Consider the following 20052-nt stretch of genomic DNA (forward strand, 5'->3'; position numbering starts at 1 on the left):
GCCAAATTGGAAACGTCCAGAGATTGCGTCCACAGGAAAGCTGCCAGCACTGAAAGCTGCAGCTGGTTTACACTGTTCCTTGGAACTGCATTCGCTGCCACACAGACATTCGCGCTCTGCTAAAGCTTTGCTTGGTAATGGGGCAACACTCTGTATCTCTCTCTGGCAGATACCGGCTGCCAAATTTGAAACGTCCAGAGATTGCGTCCACAGGAAAGCTGCCAGCACTGAAAGCTGTAGCTGGTTTTCACTGTACCTTGGAACTGCATTCGCTGCCACACAGACATTCGCGCTCTGCTAAAACATTGCTTCGAAATGGAGCAACACTCTGTATCTCTCTCTGGCAGAGTCCGGCTGCCATATTGGAAACGTCCAGAGATTGTGCCCACAGGAAAGCTGCCAGCACTGAAAGCTGTAGCTGGTTTTCACTGTCCCTTGGAACTGCATTCGCTGCCACACAGACATTCGCGCTCTGCTAAAGCTTTGCTAGGTAATGGGGCAACACTCTGTATGACTCTCTCCGACTGCCCGGCAGTGAAATTGGAAACGTCCAGAGTTTGCATCCACAGGAAAGCTGCCAGCACTGAAAGCTGTAGCTGGTTTTCACTGTCCCTTGGAACTGCATTCGCTGCCACACAGACATTCGCGCTCTGCTAAAGCTTTGCTAGGTACTGGGGGAAAACTCTGTATAACTCTCTCCGACTGCCCGGCATTGAAATTGGAAATGTCCAGCGATAGCGGCCACACGAAAGCTGCCAGCAGTGAAAGCTGTAGCTGGTTTTCACTGTCCCTTGGAACTCCATTCGCTGCCACACAGACATTCGTGCTCTGCTAAAGCTTTGCTTGGTAATGGGGCAACACTCTGTATCTCTCTCTGGCAGAGCCCGTCTTCCAAATTGGAAACGTCCAGAGATTGTGCCCACAGGAAAGCTGCCAGCACTGAAAGCTGCAGCTGGTTTTCACTGTCCCTTGGAACTGCATTCGCTGCCACACAGACATTCGTGCTCTGCTAAAGCTTTGCTAGGTAATGGGGCAACACTGTATAACTCTCTCCGACTGCCCGGCAGTGAAATTGGAAACGTCCAGCGATAGCGCCCACAGGAAAGCTGCCAGCACTGAAAGCTGTAGCTGGTTTTCACTGTCCCTTGGAACTGCATTCGCTGCCACACAGACATTCGTGCTCTGCTAAAGCTTTGCTTGGTAATGGGGCAACACTCTGTATCTCTCTCTGGCAGAGCCCGGTTGCCAAATTGGAAACGTCCAGAGATTGCGCCCACAGGAAAGCTGCCAGCACTGAAAGCTGTAGCTGGTTTACACTGTTCCTTGGAACTGCATTCGCTGCCACACAGACATTCGCGCTCTGCTAAAGCTTTGCTTGGTAATGGGGCAACACTCTGTATCTCTCTCTGGCAGATCCCGGCTGCCAAATTTGAAACGTCCAGAGATTGCGTCCACAGGAAAGCTGCCAGCACTGAAAGCTGTAGCTGGTTTTCACTGTCCCTTGGAACTGCATTCGCTGCCACACAGACATTCGCGCTCTGCTAAAACATTGCTTCGAAATGGAGCAACACTCTGTATCTCTCTCTGGCAGAGTCCGGCTGCCATATTGGAAACGTCCAGAGATTGTGCCCACAGGAAAGCTGCCAGCACTGAAAGCTGTAGCTGGTTTTCACTGTCCCTTGGAACTGCATTCGCTGCCACACAGACATTCGCGCTCTGCTAAAGCTTTGCTAGGTAATGGGGCAACACTCTGTATGACTCTCTCCGACTGCCCGGCAGTGAAATTGGAAACGTCCAGAGTTTGCATCCACAGGAAAGCTGCCAGCACTGAAAGCTGTAGCTGGTTTTCACTGTCCCTTGGAACTGCATTCGCTGCCACACAGACATTCGCGCTCTGCTAAAGATTTGCTTGGTAATGGGGCAACACTCTGTATCTCTCTCTGGCAGAGCCCGGCTGCCAAATTGGAAACGTCCAGAGATTGCGCCCACAGGAAAGCTGCCAGCACTGAAAGCTGTAGCTGGTTTTCACTGTCCCTTGGAACTGCATTCGCTGCCACACAGACATTCACGCTCTGGTAAAGCATGCTTCGAAATGGGGCAACACTCTGTATATCTCTCTGGCAGAGCCCGGCTGCCAAATTGGAAACGTCCAGAGATTGCGCCCACAGGAAAGCTGCCAGCACTGAAAGCTCTAGCTGGTTTTCACTGTCCCTTGGAACTGCATTCGCTGCCACACAGACATTCGCGCTCAGCTAAAGCTTTGCTAGGTACTGGGGGAAAACTCTGTATAACTCTCTCCGACTGCCCGGCATTGAAATTGGAAATGTCCAGCGATAGCGGCCACACGAAAGCTGCCAGCAGTGAAAGCTGTAGCTGGTTTTCACTGTCCCTTGGAACTGCATTCGCTGCCACACAGACATTCGCGCTCTGCTAAAGCTTTGCTTGGTAATGGGGCAACACTCTGTATCTCTCTCTGGCAGAGCCCGGCTGCCAAATTGGAAACGTCCAGAGATTGCGTCCACAGGAAAGCTGCCAGCACTGAAAGCTGCAGCTGGTTTACACTGTTCCTTGGAACTGCATTCGCTGCCACACAGACATTCGCGCTCTGCTAAAGCTTTGCTTGGTAATGGGGCAACACTCTGTATCTCTCTCTGGCAGATCCCGGCTGCCAAATTTGAAACGTCAAGAGATTGCGTCCACAGGAAAGCTGCCAGCACTGAAAGCTGCAGCTGGTTTTCACTGTCCCTTGGAACTGCATTCGCTGCCACACAGACATTCGTGCTCTGCTAAAGCTTTGCTTGGTAATGGGGTAACACTCTGTATGTCTCTGTCCCAGTGCCCGGCTGCCAAATTGGAAACGTCCAGAGATTGCGCCCACAGGAAAGCTGCCAGCACTGAAAGCTGTAGCTGGTTTTCACTGTCCCTTGGAACTGCATTCGCTGCCACACAGACATTCGCGCTCTGCTAAAGCATTGCTTCGAAATGGAGCAACACTCTGTATCTCTCTCTGGCAGAGCCCGGCTGCCATATTGGAAACGTCCAGAGATTGTGCCCACAGGAAAGCTGCCAGCACTGAAAGCTGTAGCTGGTTTTCACTGTCCCTTGGAACTGCATTCGCTGCCACACAGACATTCGCGCTCAGCTAAAGCTTTGCTAGGTACTGGGGGAAAACTCTGTATAACACTCTCCGACTGCCCGGCATTGAAATTGGAAATGTCCAGCGATAGCGGCCACACGAAAGCTGCCAGCAGTGAAAGCTGTAGCTGGTTTTCACTGTCCCTTGGAACTGCATTCGCTGCCACACAGACATTCGCGCTCTGCTAAAACATTGCTTCGAAATGGAGCAACACTCTGTATCTCTCTCTGGCAGAGTCCGGCTGCCATATTGGAAACGTCCAGAGATTGTGCCCACAGGAAAGCTGCCAGCACTGAAAGCTGTAGCTGGTTTTCACTGTCCCTTGGAACTGCATTCGCTGCCACACAGACATTCGCGCTCTGCTAAAGCTTTGCTAGGTAATGGGGCAACACTCTGTATGACTCTCTCCGACTGCCCGGCAGTGAAATTGGAAACGTCCAGAGTTTGCATCCACAGGAAAGCTGCCAGCACTGAAAGCTGTAGCTGGTTTTCACTGTCCCTTGGAACTGCATTCGCTGCCACACAGACATTCGCGCTCTGCTAAAGCTTTGCTTGGTAATGGGGCAACACTCTGTATCTCTCTCTGGCAGAGCCCGGCTGCCAAATTGGAAACGTCCAGAGATTGCGCCCACAGGAAAGCTGCCAGCACTGAAAGCTGTAGCTGGTTTTCACTGTCCCTTGGAACTGCATTCGCTGCCACACAGACATTCACGCTCTGGTAAAGCATGCTTCGAAATGGGGCAACACTCTGTATATCTCTCTGGCAGAGCCCGGCTGCCAAATTGGAAACGTCCAGAGATTGCGCCCACAGGAAAGCTGCCAGCACTGAAAGCTCTAGCTGGTTTTCACTGTCCCTTGGAACTGCATTCGCTGCCACACAGACATTCACGCTCTGGTAAAGCATGCTTCGAAATGGGGCAACACTCTGTATATCTCTCTGGCAGAGCCCGGCTGCCAAATTGGAAACGTCCAGAGATTGCGCCCACAGGAAAGCTGCCAGCACTGAAAGCTCTAGCTGGTTTTCACTGTCCCTTGGAACTGCATTCGCTGCCACACAGACATTCGCGCTCAGCTAAAGCTTTGCTAGGTACTGGGGGAAAACTCTGTATAACTCTCCGCTGCCCGGCATTGAAATTGGAAATGTCCAGCGATAGCGGCCACACGAAAGCTGCCAGCAGTGAAAGCTGTAGCTGGTTTTCACTGTCCCTTGGAACTGCATTCGCTGCCACACAGACATTCGCGCTCTGCTAAAGCTTTGCTAGGTACTGGGGGAAAACTCTGTATAACTCTCTCCGACTGCCCGGCATTGAAATTGGAAATGTCCAGCGATAGCGGCCACACGAAAGCTGCCAGCAGTGAAAGCTGTAGCTGGTTTTCACTGTCCCTTGGAACTCCATTCGCTGCCACACAGACATTCGTGCTCTGCTAAAGCTTTGCTTGGTAATGGGGCAACACTCTGTATCTCTCTCTGGCAGAGCCCGTCTTCCAAATTGGAAACGTCCAGAGATTGTGCCCACAGGAAAGCTGCCAGCACTGAAAGCTGCAGCTGGTTTTCACTGTCCCTTGGAACTGCATTCGCTGCCACACAGACATTCGTGCTCTGCTAAAGCTTTGCTAGGTAATGGGGCAACACTGTATAACTCTCTCCGACTGCCCGGCAGTGAAATTGGAAACGTCCAGCGATAGCGCCCACAGGAAAGCTGCCAGCACTGAAAGCTGTAGCTGGTTTTCACTGTCCCTTGGAACTGCATTCGCTGCCACACAGACATTCGTGCTCTGCTAAAGCTTTGCTTGGTAATGGGGCAACACTCTCTATCTCTCTCTGGCAGAGCCCGGTTGCCAAATTGGAAACGTCCAGAGATTGCGCCCACAGGAAAGCTGCCAGCACTGAAAGCTGTAGCTGGTTTACACTGTTCCTTGGAACTGCATTCGCTGCCACACAGACATTCGCGCTCTGCTAAAGCTTTGCTTGGTAATGGGGCAACACTCTTTATCTCTCTCTGGCAGATCCCGGCTGCCAAATTTGAAACGTCCAGAGATTGCGTCCACAGGAAAGCTGCCAGCACTGAAAGCTGTAGCTGGTTTTCACTGTCCCTTGGAACTGCATTCGCTGCCACACAGACATTCGCGCTCTGCTAAAACATTGCTTCGAAATGGAGCAACACTCTGTATCTCTCTCTGGCAGAGTCCGGCTGCCATATTGGAAACGTCCAGAGATTGTGCCCACAGGAAAGCTGCCAGCACTGAAAGCTGTAGCTGGTTTTCACTGTCCCTTGGAACTGCATTCGCTGCCACACAGACATTCGCGCTCTGCTAAAGCTTTGCTAGGTAATGGGGCAACACTCTGTATGACTCTCTCCGACTGCCCGGCAGTGAAATTGGAAACGTCCAGAGTTTGCATCCACAGGAAAGCTGCCAGCACTGAAAGCTGTAGCTGGTTTTCACTGTCCCTTGGAACTGCATTCGCTGCCACACAGACATTCGCGCTCTGCTAAAGATTTGCTTGGTAATGGGGCAACACTCTGTATCTCTCTCTGGCAGAGCCCGGCTGCCAAATTGGAAACGTCCAGAGATTGCGCCCACAGGAAAGCTGCCAGCACTGAAAGCTGTAGCTGGTTTTCACTGTCCCTTGGAACTGCATTCGCTGCCACACAGACATTCACGCTCTGGTAAAGCATGCTTCGAAATGGGGCAACACTCTGTATATCTCTCTGGCAGAGCCCGGCTGCCAAATTGGAAACGTCCAGAGATTGCGCCCACAGGAAAGCTGCCAGCACTGAAAGCTCTAGCTGGTTTTCACTGTCCCTTGGAACTGCATTCGCTGCCACACAGACATTCGCGCTCAGCTAAAGCTTTGCTAGGTACTGGGGGAAAACTCTGTATAACTCTCTCCGCTGCCCGGCATTGAAATTGGAAATGTCCAGCGATAGCGGCCACACGAAAGCTGCCAGCAGTGAAAGCTGTAGCTGGTTTTCACTGTCCCTTGGAACTGCATTCGCTGCCACACAGACATTCGCGCTCTGCTAAAGCTTTGCTAGGTACTGGGGGAAAACTCTGTATAACTCTCTCCGACTGCCCGGCATTGAAATTGGAAATGTCCATCGATAGCGGCCACACGAAAGCTGCCAGCAGTGAAAGCTGCAGCTGGTTTTCACTGTCCCTTGGAACTGCATTCGCTGCCACACAGACATTCGTGCTCTGCTAAAGCTTTGCTTGGTAATGGGGTAACACTCTGTATGTCTCTGTCCCAGTGCCCGGCTGCCAAATTGGAAACGTCCAGAGATTGCGCCCACAGGAAAGCTGCCAGCACTGAAAGCTGTAGCTGGTTTTCACTGTCCCTTGGAACTGCATTCGCTGCCACACAGACATTCGTGCTCTGCTAAAGCTTTGCTTGGTAATGGGGCAACACTCTGTATCTCTCTCTGGCAGAGCCCGTCTTCCAAATTGGAAACGTCCAGAGATTGTGCCCACAGGAAAGCTGCCAGCACTGAAAGCTGCAGCTGGTTTTCACTGTCCCTTGGAACTGCATTCGCTGCCACACAGACATTCGTGCTCTGCTAAAGCTTTGCTTGGTAATGGGGCAACACTCTGTATCTCTCTCTGGCAGAGCCCGGCTGCCAAATTGGAAACGTCCAGAGATTGCGCCCACAGGAAAGCTGCCAGCACTGAAAGCTGTAGCTGGTTTTCATTGTCCCTTGGAACTGCATTCGCTGCCACACAGACATTCGCGCTCTGCTAAAGCTTTGCTTGGTAATGGGGCAACACTCTGTATCTCTCTCTGGCAGATCCCGGCTGCCAAATTTGAAACGTCCAGAGATTGCGTCCACAGGAAAGCTGCCAGCACTGAAAGCTGTAGCTGGTTTTCACTGTCCCTTGGAACTGCATTCGCTGCCACACAGACATTCGCGCTCTGCTAAAGCTTTGCTTGGTAATGGGGCAACACTCTTTATCTCTCTCTGGCAGAGCCCGGATGCCAAATTGGAAACGTCCAGAGATTGCGCCCACAGGAAAGCTGCCAGCACTGAAAGCTGTAGCTGGTTTTCACTGTCCCTTGGAACTGCATTCGCTGCCACACAGACATTCACGCTCTGGTAAAGCATTGCTTCGAAATCGAGCAACACTCTGTATATCTCTCTGGCAGAGCCCGGCTGCCAAATTGGAAACGTCCAGAGATTGCGCCCACAGGAAAGCTGCCAGCACTGAAAGCTCTAGCTGGTTTTCACTGTCCCTTGGAACTGCATTCGCTGCCACACAGACATTCGCGCTCAGCTAAAGCTTTGCTAGGTACTGGGGGAAAACTCTGTATAACTCTCTCCGACTGCCCGGCATTGAAATTGGAAATGTCCAGCGATAGCGGCCACACGAAAGCTGCCAGCAGTGAAAGCTGTAGCTGGTTTTCACTGTCCCTTGGAACTGCATTCGCTGCCACACAGACATTCGCGCTCTGCTAAAGCTTTGCTAGGTACTGGGGGAAAACTCTGTATAACTCTCTCCGACTGCCCGGCATTGAAATTGGAAATGTCCAGCGATAGCGGCCACACGAAAGCTGCCAGCAGTGAAAGCTGTAGCTGGTTTTCACTGTCCCTTGGAACTGCATTCGCTGCCACACAGACATTCGCGCTCTGCTAAAGCTTTGCTTGGTAATGGGGCAAAACTCTGTATAACTCTCTCCGACTGCCCGGCAGTGAAATTGGAAATGTCCAGCGATAGCGCCCACAGGAAAGCTGCCAGCACTGAAAGCTGTATCTGGTTTTCACTGTCCCTTGGAACTGCATTCGCTGCCACACAGACATTCGTGCTCTGCTAAAGCTTTGCTTGGTAATGGGGCAACACTCTGTATCTCTCTCTGGCAGAGCCCGGCTGCCAAATTGGAAACGTCCAGAGATTGCGCCCACAGGAAAGCTGCCAGCACTGAAAGCTGTAGCTGGTTTTCACTGTCCCTTGGAACTGCGTTCGCTGCCACACAGACATTCGCGCTCTGCTAAAGCTTTGCTAGGTAATGGGGCAACACTGTATAACTCTCTCCGACTGCCCGGCAGTGAGATTGGAAACGTCCAGCGATAGCGCCCACAGGAAAGCTGCCAGCACTGAAAGCTGTAGCTGGTTTTCACTGTCCCTTGGAACTGCATTCGCTGCCACACAGACATTCGTGCTCTGCAAAAGCTTTGCTTGGTAATGGGGCAACACTCTGTATCTCTCTCTGGCAGAGGCCGGCTGCCAAATTGGAAACGTCCAGAGATTGCGCCCACAGGAAAGTTGCCAGCACTGAAAGCTGTAGCTGGTTTTCATTGTCCCTTGGAACTCCATTCGCTGACACACAGACATTCGCGCTCTGCTAAAGCTTTGCTTGGTAATGCGGCAACACTCTGTATCACTCTCTGGCAGAGCCCGTCTTCCAACTTGGAAACGTCCAGAGATTGCGTCCACAGTAAAGCTGCCAGCACTGAAAGCTGTAGCTGGTTTACACTGTTCCTTGGAACTGCATTCGCTGCCACACAGACATTCGTGCTCTGCTAAAGCTTTGCTTGGTAATGGGGTAACACTCTGTATGTCTCTGTCCCAGTGCCCGGCTGCCAAATTGGAAACGTCCAGAGATTGCGCCCACAGGAACGCTGCCAGCACTGAAAGCTGTAGCTGGTTTTCACTGTCCCTTGGAACTGCATTCGCTGCCACACAGACATTCGCGCTCTGCTAAAGCATTGCTTCGAAATGGAGCAACACTCTGTCTCTCTCTCTGGCAGAGTCCGGCTGCCAAATTGGAAACGTCCAGAGATTGCGCCCACAGGAAAGCTGCCAGCACTGAAAGCTGTAGCTGGTTTTCACTGTCCCTTGGAACTGCATTCGCTGCCACACAGACATTCGCGCTCTGCTAAAGCTTTGCTAGGTAATGGGGCAACACTGTATAACTCTCTCCGACTGCCCGGCAGTGAAATTGGAAACGTCCAGAGTTTGCACCCACAGGAAAGCTGCCAGCAGTGAAAGCTGTAGCTGGTTTTCACTGTCCCTTGGAACTGCATTCGCTGCCACACAGACATTCGCGCTCTGCTAAAGCTTTGCTTGGTAATGGGGCAACACTCTGTATCTCTCTCTGGCAGAGCCCGGCTGCCAAATTGGAAACGTCCAGAGATTGCGCCCACAGGAAAGCTGCCAGCACTGAAAGCTGTAGCTGGTTTTCACTGTCCCTTGGAACTGCATTCGCTGCCACACAGACATTCGCGCTCTGCTAAAGCTTTGCTAGGTAATGGGGCAACACTGTATAACTCTCTCCGACTGCCCGGCAGTGAAATTGGAAACGTCCAGCGATAGCGCCCACAGGAAAGCTGCCAGCACTGAAAGCTGTAGCTGGTTTTCACTGTCCCTTGGAACTGCATTCGCTGCCACACAGACATTCACGCTCTGGTAAAGCATTGCGTCGAAATGGAGCAACACTCTGTATATCTCTCTGGCAGAGCCCGGCTGCCAAATTGGAAACGTCCAGAGATTGCGTCCACAGGAAAGCTGCCAACACTGAAAGCTGTAGCTGGTTTTCACTGTCCCTTGGAACTCCATTCGCTGCCACACAGACATTCGTGCTCTGCTAAAGCTTTGCTTGGTAATGGGGCAACACTCTGTATCTCTCTCTGGCAGAGCCCGGCTGCCAAATTGGAAACGTCCAGAGATTGCGCCCACAGGAAAGCTGCCAGCACTGAAAGCTGTAGCTGGTTTTCACTGTCCCTTGGAACTGCATTCGCTGCCACACAGACATTCACGGTCTGGTAAAGCATTGCTTCGAAATGGAGCAACACTCTGTATATCTCTCTGGCAGAGCCCGGCTGCCAAATTGGAAACGTCCAGAGATTGCGCCCACAGGAAAGCTGCCAGCACTGAAAGCTCTAGCTGGTTTTCACTGTCCCTTGGAACTGCATTCGCTGCCACACAGACATTCGCGCTCAGCTAAAGCTTTGCTAGGTACTGGGGGAAAACTCTGTATAACTCTCTCCGACTGCCCGGCATTGAAATTGGAAATGTCCAGCGATAGCGGCCACACGAAAGCTGCCAGCAGTGAAAGCTGTAGCTGGTTTTCACTGTCCCTTGGAACTGCATTCGCTGCCACACAGACATTCGCACTCTGCTAAAGCTTTGCTAGGTACTGGGGGAAAACTCTGTATAACTCTCTCCGACTGCCCGGCATTGAAATTGGAAATGTCCAGCGATAGCGGCCACACGAAAGCTGCCAGCAGTGAAAGCTGTAGCTGGTTTTCACTGTCCCTTGGAACTGCATTCGCTGCCACACAGACATTCGTGCTCTGCTAAAGCTTTGCTTGGTAATGGGGCAACACTCTGTATATCTCTCTGGCAGATTCCGGGTGCCAAATTGGAAACGTCCAGAGATTGCGTCCACAGGAAAGCTGCCAGCACTGAAAGCTGCAGCTGGTTTTCACTGTCCCTTGGAACTGCATTCGCTGCCACACAGACATTCGTGCTCTGCTAAAGCTTTGCTTGGTAATGGGGCAACACTCTGTATCTCTCTCTGGCAGAGCCCGTCTTCCAAATTGGAAACGTCCAGAGATTGCATCCACAGGAAAGCTGCCAGCACTGAAAGCTGCAGCTGGTTTTCACTGTCCCTTGGAACTGCATTCGCTGCCACACAGACATTCGTGGTCTGCTAAAGCTTTGCTTGGTAATGGGGTAACACTCTGTATGTCTCTGTCCCAGTGCCCGGCTGCCAAATTGGAAACGTCCAGAGATTGCGCCCACAGGAAAGCTGCCAGCACTGAAAGCTGTAGCTGGTTTTCACTGTCCCTTGGAACTGCATTCGCTGCCACACAGACATTCACGCTCTGGTAAAGCATTGCTTCGAAATGGAGCAACACTCTGTATATCTCTCTGGCAGAGCCCGGCTGCCAAAGTGGAAACGTCCAGAGATTGCGCCCACAGGAAAGCTGCCAGCACTGAAAGCTCTAGCTGGTTTTCACTGTCCCTTGGAACTGCATTCGCTGCCACACAGACATTCGCGCTCAGCTAAAGCTTTGCTAGGTACTGGGGGAAAACTCTGTATAACTCTTTCCGACTGCCCGGCATTGAAATTGGAAATGTCCAGCGATAGCGGCCACACGAAAGCTGCCAGCAGTGAAAGCTGTAGCTGGTTTTCACTGTCCCTTGGAACTGCATTCGCTGCCACACAGACATTCGCGCTCTGCTAAAGCTTTGCTAGGTACTGGGGGAAAACTCTGTATAACTCTCTCCGACTGCCCGGCATTGAAATTGGAAATGTCCAGCAATAGCGGCCACACGAAAGCTGCCAGCAGTGAAAGCTGCAGCTGGTTTTCACTGTCCCTTGGAACTGCATTCGCTGCCACACAGACATTCGTGCTCTGCTAAAGCTTTGCTTGGTAATGGGGCAACACTCTGTATCTCTCTCTGGCAGAGCCCGTCTTCCAAATTGGAAACGTCCAGAGATTGCGTCCACAGGAAAGCTGCCAGCACTGAAAGCTGTAGCTGGTTTTCACTGTCCCTTGGAACTGCATTCGCTGCCACACAGACATTCGCGCTCTGCTAAAGCTTTGCTAGGTAATGGGGCAAAACTCTGTATAACTCTCTCCGACTGCCCGGCAGTGAAATTGGAAACGTCCAGCGATAGCGCCCACAGGAAGGCTGCCAGCACTGAAAGCTGTGGCTGGTTTTCACTGTCCCTTGGAACTGCATTCGCTGCCACACAGACATTCGCGCTCTGCTAAAGCTTTGCTTGGTAATGGGGCAACACTCTGTATCTCTCTCTGGCAGAGCCCGTCTTCCAAATTGGAAACGTCCAGAGATTGCGTCCACAGGAAAGCTGCCAGCACTGAAAGCTGCAGCTGGTTTACACTGTTCCTTGGAACTGCATTCGCTGCCACACAGACATTCGCGCTCTGCTAAAGCTTTGCTTGGTAATGGGGCAACACTCTGTATCTCTGTCTAGCAGATCCCGGCTGCCAAATTTGAAACGTCCAGAGATTGCGTCCACAGGAAAGCTGCCAGCACTGAAAGCTGCAGCTGGTTTTCACTGTCCCTTGGAACTGCATTCGCTGCCACACAGACATTCGCGCTCTGCTAAAGCTTTGCTTGGTAATGGGGTAACACTCTGTATGTCTCTGTCCCAGTGCCCGGCTGCCAAATTGGAAACGTCCAGAGATTGCGCCCACAGGAAAGCTGCCAGCACTGAAAGCTGTAGCTGGTTTTCACTGTCCCTTGGAACTGCATTCGCTGCCACACAGACATTCGCGCTCTGCTAAAGCATTGCTTCGAAATGGAGCAACACTCTGTATCTCTCTCTGGCAGAGCCCGGCTGCCATATTGGAAACGTCCAGAGATTGCGTCCACAGGAAAGCTGCCAGCACTGAAAGCTGTAGCTGGTTTTCACTGTCCCTTGGAACTGCGTTCGCTGCCACACAGACATTCGCGCTCTGCTAAAGCTTTGCTAGGTAATGGGGCAACACTGTATAACTCTCTCCGACTGCCCGGCAGTGAAATTGGAAACGTCCAGCGATAGCGCCCACAGGAAAGCTGCCAGCACTGAAAGCTGTAGCTGGTTTTCACTGTCCCTTGGAACTGCATTCGCTGCCACACAGACATTCGTGCTCTGCTAAAGCTTTGCTTGGTAATGGGGCAACACTCTGTATCTCTCTCTGGCAGAGCCCGGCTGCCAAATTGGAAACGTCCAGAGATTGCGCCCACAGGAAAGTTGCCAGCACTGAAAGCTGTAGCTGGTTTTCATTGTCCCTTGGAACTCCATTCGCTGACACACAGACATTCGCGCTCTCCTAAAGCTTTGCTTGGTAATGCGGCAACACTCTGTATCACTCTCTGGCAGAGCCCGTCTTCCAAATTGGAAACGTCCAGAGATTGCGTCCACAGGAAAGCTGCCAGCACTGAAAGCTGTAGCTGGTTTTCAGTGTCCCTTGGAACTGCATTCGCTGCCACACAGACATTCGTGCTCTGCTAAAGCTTTGCTTGGTAATGGGGCAACACTCTGTATCTCTCTCTGGCAGAGCCCGGCTGCCAAATTGGAAACGTCCAGAGATTGCGCCCACAGGAAAGCTGCCAGCACTGAAAGCTGTAGCTGGTTTTCATTGTCCCTTGGAACTCCATTCGCTGACACACAGACATTCGCGCTCTGCTAAAGCTTTGCTTGGTAATGCGGCAACACTCTGTATCACTCTCTGGCAGAGCCCGTCTTCCAAATTGGAAACGTCCAGAGATTGCGTCCACAGGAAAGCTGCCAGCACTGAAAGCTGCAGCTGGTTTACACTGTTCCTTGGAACTGCATTCGCTGCCACACAGACATTCGCGCTCTGCTAAAGCTTTGCTTGGTAATGGGGCAACACTCTGTATCTCTCTCTGGCAGAGCCCGTCTTCCAAATTGGAAACGTCCAGAGATTGCATCCACAGGAAAGCTGCCAGCACTGAAAGCTGCAGCTGGTTTTCACTGTCCCTTGGAACTGCATTCGCTGCCACACAGACATTCGTGGTCTGCTAAAGCTTTGCTTGGTAATGGGGTAACACTCTGTATGTCTCTGTCCCAGTGCCCGGCTGCCAAATTGGAAACGTCCAGAGATTGCGCCCACAGGAAAGCTGCCAGCACTGAAAGTTGTAGCTGGTTTTCACTGTCCCTTGGAACTGCATTCGCTGCCACACAGACATTCACGCTCTGGTAAAGCATTGCTTCGAAATGGAGCAACACTCTGTATATCTCTCTGGCAGAGCCCGGCTGCCAAAGTGGAAACGTCCAGAGATTGCGCCCACAGGAAAGCTGCCAGCACTGAAAGCTCTAGCTGGTTTTCACTGTCCCTTGGAACTGCATTCGCTGCCACACAGACATTCGCGCTCAGCTAAAGCTTTGCTAGGTACTGGGGGAAAACTCTGTATAACTCTTTCCGACTGCCCGGCATTGAAATTGGAAATGTCCAGCGATAGCGGCCACACGAAAGCTGCCAGCAGTGAAAGCTGTAGCTGGTTTTCACTGTCCCTTGGAACTGCATTCGCTGCCACACAGACATTCGCGCTCTGCTAAAGCTTTGCTAGGTACTGGGGGAAAACTCTGTATAACTCTCTCCGACTGCCCGGCATTGAAATTGGAAATGTCCAGCGATAGCGGCCACACGAAAGCTGCCAGCAGTGAAAGCTGCAGCTGGTTTTCACTGTCCCTTGGAACTGCATTCGCTGCCACACAGACATTCGTGCTCTGCTAAAGCTTTGCTTGGTAATGGGGCAACACACTGTATATCTCTCTGGCAGATTCCGGGTGCCAAATTGGAAACGTCCAGAGATTGCGTCCACAGGAAAGCTGCCAGCACTGAAAGCTGCAGCTGGTTTTCACTGTCCCTTGGAACTGCATTCGCTGCCACACAGACATTCGTGCTCTGCTAAAGCTTTGCTTGGTAATGGGGCAACACTCTGTATCTCTCTCTGGCAGAGCCCGTCTTCCAAATTGGAAACGTCCAGAGATTGCGTCCACAGGAAAGCTGCCAGCACTGAAAGCTGTAGCTGGTTTTCACTGTCCCTTGGAACTGCATTCGCTGCCACACAGACATTCGCGCTCTGCTAAAGCTTTGCTAGGTAATGGGGCAAAACTCTGTATAACTCTCTCCGACTGCCCGGCAGTGAAATTGGAAACGTCCAGCGATAGCGCCCACAGGAAGGCTGCCAGCACTGAAAGCTGTGGCTGGTTTTCACTGTCCCTTGGAACTGCATTCGCTGCCACACAGACATTCGCGCTCTGCTAAAGCTTTGCTTGGTAATGGGGCAACACTCTGTATCTCTCTCTGGCAGAGCCCGTCTTCCAAATTGGAAACGTCCAGAGATTGCGTCCACAGGAAAGCTGCCAGCACTGAAAGCTGCAGCTGGTTTACACTGTTCCTTGGAACTGCATTCGCTGCCACACAGACATTCGCGCTCTGCTAAAGCTTTGCTTGGTAATGGGGCAACACTCTGTATCTCTGTCTAGCAGATCCCGGCTGCCAAATTTGAAACGTCCAGAGATTGCGTCCACAGGAAAGCTGCCAGCACTGAAAGCTGCAGCTGGTTTTCACTGTCCCTTGGAACTGCATTCGCTGCCACACAGACATTCGCGCTCTGCTAAAGCTTTGCTTGGTAATGGGGTAACACTCTGTATGTCTCTGTCCCAGTGCCCGGCTGCCAAATTGGAAACGTCCAGAGATTGCGCGCACAGGAAAGCTGCCAGCACTGAAAGCTGTAGCTGGTTTTCACTGTCCCTTGGAACTGCATTCGCTGCCACACAGACATTCGCGCTCTGCTAAAGCATTGCTTCGAAATGGAGCAACACTCTGTATCTCTCTCTGGCAGAGCCCGGCTGCCATATTGGAAACGTCCAGAGATTGCGTCCACAGGAAAGCTGCCAGCACTGAAAGCTGTAGCTGGTTTTCACTGTCCCTTGGAACTGCGTTCGCTGCCACACAGACATTCGCGCTCTGCTAAAGCTTTGCTAGGTAATGGGGCAACACTGTATAACTCTCTCCGACTGCCCGGCAGTGAAATTGGAAACGTCCAGCGATAGCGCCCACAGGAAAGCTGCCAGCACTGAAAGCTGTAGCTGGTTTTCACTGTCCCTTGGAACTGCATTCGCTGCCACACAGACATTCGTGCTCTGCTAAAGCTTTGCTTGGTAATGGGGCAACACTCTGTATCTCTCTCTGGCAGAGCCCGGCTGCCAAATTGGAAACGTCCAGAGATTGCGCCCACAGGAAAGTTGCCAGCACTGAAAGCTGTAGCTGGTTTTCATTGTCCCTTGGAACTGCATTCGCTGACACACAGACATTCGCGCTCTCCTAAAGCTTTGCTTGGTAATGCGGCAACACTCTGTATCACTCTCTGGCAGAGCCCGTCTTCCAAATTGGAAACGTCCAGAGATTGCGTCCACAGGAAAGCTGCCAGCACTGAAAGCTGTAGCTGGTTTTCAGTGTCCCTTGGAACTGCATTCGCTGCCACACAGACATTCGTGCTCTGCTAAAGCTTTGCTTGGTAATGGGGCAACACTCTGTATCTCTCTCTGGCAGAGCCCGGCTGCCAAATTGGAAACGTCCAGAGATTGCGCCCACAGGAAAGCTGCCAGCACTGAAAGCTGTAGCTGGTTTTCATTGTCCCTTGGAACTCCATTCGCTGACACACAGACATTCGCGCTCTGCTAAAGCTTTGCTTGGTAATGCGGCAACACTCTGTATCACTCTCTGGCAGAGCCCGTCTTCCAAATTGGAAACGTCCAGAGATTGCGTCCACAGGAAAGCTGCCAGCACTGAAAGCTGCAGCTGGTTTACACTGTTCCTTGGAACTGCATTCGCTGCCACACAGACATTCGCGCTCTGCTGAAGCTTTGCTTGGTAATGGGGCAACACTCTGTATCTCTCTGTGGCAGATCCCGGCTGCCATATTGGAAACGTCCAGAGATTGCGTCCACAGGAAAGCTGCCAGCACTGAAAGCTGCAGCTGGTTTTCACTGTCCCTTGGAACTGCATTCGCTGCCACACAGACATTCGTGCTCTGCTAAAGCTTTGCTTGGTAATGGGGTAACACTCTGTATGTCTCTGTCCCAGTGCCCGGCTGCCAAATTGGAAACGTCCAGAGATTGCGCCCACAGGAAAGCTGCCAGCACTGAAAGCTGTAGCTGGTTTTCACTGTCCCTTGGAACTGCATTCGCTGCCACACAGACATTCGCGCTCTGCTAAAGCATTGCTTCGAAATGGAGCAACACTCTGTATCTCTCTCTGGCAGAGCCCGGCTGCCATATTGGAAACGTCCAGAGATTGCGTCCACAGGAAAGCTGCCAGCACTGAAAGCTGTAGCTGGTTTTCACTGTCCCTTGGAACTGCGTTCGCTGCCACACAGACATTCGCGCTCTGCTAAAGCTTTGCTAGGTAATGGGGCAACACTGTATAACTCTCTCCGACTGCCCGGCAGTGAAATTGGAAACGTCCAGCGATAGCGCCCACAGGAAAGCTGCCAGCACTGAAAGCTGTAGCTGGTTTTCACTGTCCCTTGGAACTGCATTCGCTGCCACACAGACATTCGTGCTCTGCTAAAGCTTTGCTTGGTAATGGGGCAACACTCTGTATCTCTCTCTGGCAGAGCCCGGCTGCCAAATTGGAAACGTCCAGAGATTGCGCCCACAGGAAAGTTGCCAGCACTGAAAGCTGTAGCTGGTTTTCATTGTCCCTTGGAACTCCATTCGCTGACACACAGACATTCGCGCTCTCCTAAAGCTTTGCTTGGTAATGCGGCAACACTCTGTATCACTCTCTGGCAGAGCCCGTCTTCCAAATTGGAAACGTCCAGAGATTGCGTCCACAGGAAAGCTGCCAGCACTGAAAGCTGTAGCTGGTTTTCAGTGTCCCTTGGAACTGCATTCGCTGCCACACAGACATTCGTGCTCTGCTAAAGCTTTGCTTGGTAATGGGGCAACACTCTGTATCTCTCTCTGGCAGAGCCCGGCTGCCAAATTGGAAACGTCCAGAGATTGCGCCCACAGGAAAGCTGCCAGCACTGAAAGCTGTAGCTGGTTTTCATTGTCCCTTGGAACTCCATTCGCTGACACACAGACATTCGCGCTCTGCTAAAGCTTTGCTTGGTAATGCGGCAACACTCTGTATCACTCTCTGGCAGAGCCCGTCTTCCAAATTGGAAACGTCCAGAGATTGCGTCCACAGGAAAGCTGCCAGCACTGAAAGCTGCAGCTGGTTTACACTGTTCCTTGGAACTGCATTCGCTGCCACACAGACATTCGCGCTCTGCTGAAGCTTTGCTTGGTAATGGGGCAACACTCTGTATCTCTCTGTGGCAGATCCCGGCTGCCAAATTTGAAACGTCCAGAGATTGCGTCCACAGGAAAGCTGCCAGCACTGAAAGCTGCAGCTGGTTTTCACTGTCCCTTGGAACTGCATTCGCTGCCACACAGACATTCGTGCTCTGCTAAAGCTTTGCTTGGTAATGGGGTAACACTCTGTATGTCTCTGTCCCAGTGCCCGGCTGCCAAATTGGAAACGTCCAGAGATTGCGCCCACAGGAAAGCTGCCAGCACTGAAAGCTGTAGCTGGTTTTCACTGTCCCTTGGAACTGCATTCGCTGCCACACAGACATTCGCGCTCTGCTAAAGCATTGCTTCGAAATGGAGCAACACTCTGTATCTCTCTCTGGCAGAGCCCGGCTGCCATATTGGAAACGTCCAGAGATTGCGTCCACAGGAAAGCTGCCAGCACTGAAAGCTGTAGCTAGTTTTCACTGTCCCTTGGAACTGCGTTCGCTGCCACACAGACATTCGCGCTCTGCTAAAGCTTTGCTTGGTAATGGGGCAACACTCTGTATCTCTCTCTGGCAGAGCCCGGCTGCCAAATTGGAAACGTCCAGAGATTGCGCCCACAGGAAAGTTGCCAGCACTGAAAGCTGTAGCTGGTTTTCATTGTCCCTTGGAACTCCATTCGCTGACACACAGACATTCGCGCTCTCCTAAAACTTTGCTTGGTAATGCGGCAACACTCTGTATCACTCTCTGGCAGAGCCCGTCTTCCAAATTGGAAACGTCCAGAGATTGCGTCCACAGGAAAGCTGCCAGCACTGAAAGCTGTAGCTGGTTTTCAGTGTCCCTTGGAACTGCATTCGCTGCCACACAGACATTCGTGCTCTGCTAAAGCTTTGCTTGGTAATGGGGCAACACTCTGTATCTCTCTCTGGCAGAGCCCGGCTGCCAAATTGGAAACGTCCAGAGATTGCGCCCACAGGAAAGCTGCCAGCACTGAAAGCTGTAGCTGGTTTTCATTGTCCCTTGGAACTCCATTCGCTGACACACAGACATTCGCGCTCTGCTAAAGCTTTGCTTGGTAATGCGGCAACACTCTGTATCACTCTCTGGCAGAGCCCGTCTTCCAAATTGGAAACGTCCAGAGATTGCGTCCACAGGAAAGCTGCCAGCACTGAAAGCTGCAGCTGGTTTACACTGTTCCTTGGAACTGCATTCGCTGCCACACAGACATTCGCGCTCTGCTGAAGCTTTGCTTGGTAATGGGGCAACACTCTGTATCTCTCTCTGGCAGAGCCCGGCTGCCATATTGGAAACGTCCAGAGATTGCGTCCACAGGAAAGCTGCCAGCACTGAAAGCTGTAGCTAGTTTTCACTGTCCCTTGGAACTGCGTTCGCTGCCACACAGACATTCGCGCTCTGCTAAAGCTTTGCTAGGTAATGGGGCAACACTGTATAACTCTCTCCGACTGCCCGGCAGTGAAATTGGAAACGTCCAGCGATAGCGCCCACAGGAAAGCTGCCAGCACTGAAAGCTGTAGCTGGTTTTCACTGTCCCTTGGAACTGCATTCGCTGCCACACAGACATTCGTGCTCTGCTAAAGCTTTGCTTGGTAATGGGGCAACACTCTGTATCTCTCTCTGGCAGAGCCCGGCTGCCAAATTGGAAACGTCCAGAGATTGCGCCCACAGGAAAGTTGCCAGCACTGAAAGCTGTAGCTGGTTTTCATTGTCCCTTGGAACTCCATTCGCTGACACACAGACATTCGCGCTCTGCTAAAGCTTTGCTTGGTAATGTGGCAACACTCTGTATCACTCTCTGGCAGAGCCCGTCTTCCAACTTGGAAACGTCCAGAGATTGCGTCCACAGGAAAGCTGCCAGCACTGAAAGCTGCAGCTGGTTTACACTGTTCCTTGGAACTGCATTCGCTGCCACACAGACATTCGTGCTCTGCTAAAGCTTTGCTTGGTAATGGGGTAACAATCTGTATGTCTCTGTCCCAGTGCCCGGCTGCCAAATTGGAAACGTCCAGAGATTGCGCCCACAGGAAAGCTGCCAGCACTGAAAGCTGTAGCTGGTTTTCACTGTCCCTTGGAACTGCATTCGCTGCCACACAGACATTCACGCTCTGGTAAAGCATTGCTTCGAAATGGA

Source organism: Mycteria americana, chromosome 15, assembly GCF_035582795.1.
Source record: "Mycteria americana isolate JAX WOST 10 ecotype Jacksonville Zoo and Gardens chromosome 15, USCA_MyAme_1.0, whole genome shotgun sequence".
Lineage (NCBI taxonomy): Eukaryota > Metazoa > Chordata > Aves > Ciconiiformes > Ciconiidae > Mycteria > Mycteria americana.